Source organism: Lactuca virosa, chromosome 3, assembly GCF_052849685.1.
Source record: "Lactuca virosa cultivar CGN04683 chromosome 3, Lactuca_virosa_CGN04683_v6, whole genome shotgun sequence".
Taxonomy (NCBI): domain Eukaryota; kingdom Viridiplantae; phylum Streptophyta; class Magnoliopsida; order Asterales; family Asteraceae; genus Lactuca; species Lactuca virosa.
Genome location: NC_136428.1, coordinates 89,609,189 through 89,613,668, shown reverse-complemented (window position 1 = coordinate 89,613,668; position 4,480 = coordinate 89,609,189). Strand labels below are relative to the sequence as shown.

The 4,480-nt window shown below is 42.8% G+C and overlaps 1 long non-coding RNA gene across 1 annotated transcript; it reads left to right on the top strand.

Moving 5' to 3' along the window:
• The first annotated feature begins 773 nt into the window (after positions 1 to 773).
• Positions 774 to 3,097, top strand: LOC145162471 (uncharacterized). Its single transcript, XR_013739121.1, has 3 exons — positions 774 to 1,345; positions 2,248 to 2,316; positions 2,971 to 3,097. It is a non-coding gene; the product is annotated as an uncharacterized LOC145162471 (long non-coding RNA).
• The last annotated feature ends 1,383 nt before the right edge of the window (positions 3,098 to 4,480 follow it).

The window sequence follows — 4,480 nt, the reverse complement described above, 5'->3', positions numbered from 1 at the left end:
ATTTTGTCCACATAAATCATATATGATTATATACATATAATCATATGTGATTATTTGTATCTAATCACATATGATTTATACGGACAAGTTTCATTTTAGCATTATGGATTCAATAATTGTTGTATTTAATCATATGTGATTATACATATCTAATCACATATGATTTATGTGGGCAAGTTTCATTTTCTCGTTCTCGATTCATAGTTGTTGTATTTAATCACATGTGATTATATGTATAATGTATGTAATCACATATGATTAAATACATAAGAAAAAATATTGAATCATGAATATTATCAATATAAATCATATCCGATTTGATACATATAATCACATATGATTAAGTACATGAGTACAACTATTGAATTGAGAAAGAAATAATGAATCTTGTCCACATAAATCATATGTAATTAAATACATATAATCACATGTGATTAAATATATTAGAACAATTATTGAATCGACGCAAGAATAAATATTTTCCATATGAATCATATGTGATTAAATATATATAATCACATGTGATTAAATACACAATAACAACTATTGAATCAACACGTGAAAACAAATATTGTCCATATAAATCATATGTGATTAATACATATAATCACATGTGATTTAATACACGATGGGTGGTGGTGGGTGGTTGTAAGTGGTGGTGATGGTGATGGGTTGTGGTTTTGGTGGGTGGTGGGTGGGTATGGGTGGTGGAGGTGGGTGGTGGTGGCGGGTGGTGCTGGTTGGGTGGTGATGATGGTGGGTGGTGATGGTGATGGCGGGTGGTGGTTGGTGATGGAAAATATTTATTTTCGCGTTTTCGATTCAGTTGTTGTTCTTGTGTGCTTAATTATATGAGATTATATGTATCTAATTAGATATGATTTATATGGATAATATTCATTTTCACATTCTTGTTCAATAGTTGTTCTTGTACTGTAGCACCTGGTTCTTGGTACGTATCCTTTCATTTAATCTTTTAATAATTTGCATTTTTGGCCTTGAACTCGGCGAGTCGAAGGACTAACTCGCCGAGTAGCAGCGAGAAAGATCGCGGGTCTTAAGTGATGGACTCGCCGAGTCGGTTCCCGGACTCGGCGAGTAGACCCTGTTTGGACAAAAACCCTAATCCAGGGGTGTGCACCCTATTTAAACAACTTAACTCGACCTCCTTCGTCCCATTTACTCCCAGAAGACCCCCATAGCAAACCCTAGCCGTTATTGAGGAATTTTAAGGCATTTGGAGTGATCTTGGTGATTTTGTGGTTCAAGGAAGAAGGAAAAGCTTGAAGGATCAAGAGGAGGCTTGAGGGATTTAGTTGTGAGCATCATTTGCAGTCTTCAGAAGGTATAAAGTCTATACCTTGCTCTTGCATTTGTTAGATCCCTCTTTGGGAAGATTTAGGGCTTTTATGAGCCATTTTGGTAGCCAACCATGTTTGCAAACGTGGTTGGGGGTTTGAGCTTCTGAATCGCATCATTTAAAGAGTCCCTAAGCAGATGTGAGGGGCTTTTGCACCCATAAAAGGTCCCATGCACCCTAGGAGCTTGTTTTATGTCCTTTTGAACTCAAAGTCCCATGCAAGCACGTAAAGGTTGTAACTTTACGTGCTAGATCGATTGTAGAAGCATAGATCTATCTTTTGATCAAGAGCTGTACATCGGAAATCGAAGATTTAGTGAAAGGTGGTGACCAACTCGGCGAGTCCGTTCATGGGACTCGGCGAGTGCATGGTCCTGTCCATATCAGTTGAGGGTCATAAGGACCCAGTTGAGTGTAGAAAGGTTTCAGGAAGGTCACAGGGGGTGACCCAACGTTCTGGACTAAGCCATTGTGCTGGAAATTCATGGGACTCGGCGAGTGCATGAACGTACTCGGCGAGTCCAAGGCAATGTCCTTAGAACTCGACGAGTTGTTCATCAACTCAGCGAGTTGAGGACAGAAGGTGTTCATCAGATGAAGGTGAACACGACGAGTTGTTCATCAACTCGGCGTGTCGGATGAGTTTTCATGTGGAGTTCGAATGGGAGAGGAACTCGTCGAGTTGACGGCTCAACTCGACGAGTAGGTGCACGGATGAGGACGAGTAGAGAGTGGGGGACTCGACGAGTTGACGGCCCAACTCGGCGAGTCGGGTCAACTGGAAGTTGACTTTGACTTTGACTTTGACTTGACTTGGTTGGGGGTAAAATGGTCATTTTACCCTAAGTATAGAGATCAGTTTCTAACTGAGTATTGTGGGGTTGTAGCCGGAGGATTTCCAGAGCAGCAGCGGACGGAGGTTTCCCGCACGGATTATCAGCGACTACTTGTACGAGGTGAGTTACCTTCCAGTAGCGGTGGGTCTACGGCCACAGTGCCGGCCCACCAGTAGGGATCGTATGATAGATGTTTGTCTTTGTGATATTCATCTGTGTTGCTACTACCTGTTATGTTATATGCTAGCGTGATATGATATGTGATAGTGATAGAGTTCGGTTGTTAGGACCGAAGGGTAGGTTAGGCACCCCAGATATGCCTAACAGTATGATATGATATGTTTAGCTGCTAGCATGATATGTTATTTGAGATAGAGGTAGTAGGAGGGGGAATAGTCCCCGAGATTCGGTTGTTAGGACCGAAGGGTAGGTCAGACACCCCAGATATGTCTGACAGTAGATTATGCTATGATATATGTGACAGTAGTAGTAGGGGTGAAATAGTCCCCGAGGTTCGGTTGTTAGGACCGAAGAGTAGTCAGCACCCCAGAATGGCTCGACATGGGTAGGTCAGCACCCCATAATGGCTTGACACGGATAGGACGGCACCCCAGAATGGCCGTATGGGTAGGTCGGCACCCCAGAATGGTCGTACCGGGTAGGTCGGGCACCCCAGAAATGCCTGTCAGTATGTATGCTATATGATTGTATGGTATGTGGACGATGGGGGAACTCACTAAGCTTTGTGCTTACAGTTTACAGTTTTGTTTTCAGGTACCTCTTCATCGAAGGGGAAAGAGCTGGCGCGGTAGCGGCACATCATACACACACGCATTGGTTTTCCTCATTATGAGATGTTCTGGGATTGTACTCTGACATTATTATATTTTTATGATTTGGCTTTCAGACACGAGATATGTTTTTATGAAATGATATGATTGGATGATGTTTATTCACAAATGTTTTCCAAAGTATTGATTTAAAAATAAAGTTTTTGGCCTGTATTTTTGGGACGTTACAAGTTGGTATCAGAGCCTTGGTTTGAGAGATTCGGACACACCTTCGGGGGTGTCTGGACTCAAATCGAGGGATTAAAAGATTTTTATAAAGAAATGAATTTCTAAAGGATAAGTAAAAGAGTTTTGAGAAAGAACGAAGTGTGTGATGTGCGCGACCGGCCGAGCTCAAGTAAGTTTTCCCCAAAGTACCCATACAAGTTTATGTTATGATTATCAGTTTCAGTTTCAGTAGAACAACATGCTAGAATAGGACTAAGGATTTAGGAATGATGCCTTATGTGCCTGCTTTATGTGTTGCAGCTTTATGAGAATTACATGCTAGTACTGAGTAGACAGTAGTAGGATAGCTTGTTTAGGTTATGCCTGATAGTATGAGCTTAGCATTGTATGCTAGTACAAATCAGTCAGTATGATAGCCAGAGTAGTATATACTTGATTATGTGGACTCAATGCCCGAATGCTGCTTGCTATGTGCTTTTAGGAGTTCTAGTTGTCTTTCACTAACTAGTAAACGAATATGTTAAGTTACATATTGCAAGGACTAAATAATTTCAGAAGGTTGGCAGCTCTTGTTTGAGTCCAACCGTTGTAGGGTAGGACCTCTCATTCGAAGAATTATCTAGTCTGAGTAATATGTAATAGTATTTGCGAGCTAGTTAGGGGAAGAAAGCAGGGACTTCTTACGCAGCTGATGGCGATTTCCTAGGGCAAGCCCAGGACGAGAGTAGCATGAGATCAGTAGTAGTAGTAGAAGGGACTTGGTAGAGTCGATGCAGTTCTTGAGGAAAGTACGGTTAGATGTGGAAGGTAGTATGGGCCCATACTACTGAAAGCAGAGGATCCGTACTTGAATTGAGGAAGGCTGAGGCGAGACAAGGAACCTTGCAGTAGATGTGATCCCTCCAGATGTATCAGTACCACTGATAGTTGTCGTTATGTATTGCAGAATGGTGGTACTACGTTCGAGGCCAGCAGTTGGCAGTTCGGGAGAGGGATCGGGTTCGGGTTCAGGTTCCGAACCAGTGGATGAGAGGCTACGCGAGTTCATCGCGTCAGAGATCACCAGAGGCATCCTTGAGTCGACCCCCATCATTTTCGGGTCGATCAAGGAAGGGATAGTTGAACTGATGGAGGACCGCCTCAGGGCGTTCAGGAGTGACATGGCATCTGGCCAGTCAGGATCTCGCACACTGTCCTTCAAGGACTTCAGGAGCAGCGGTGCGACGGATTTCCATGGGGCGAAGGACCCCATTGTGGCCAGACGA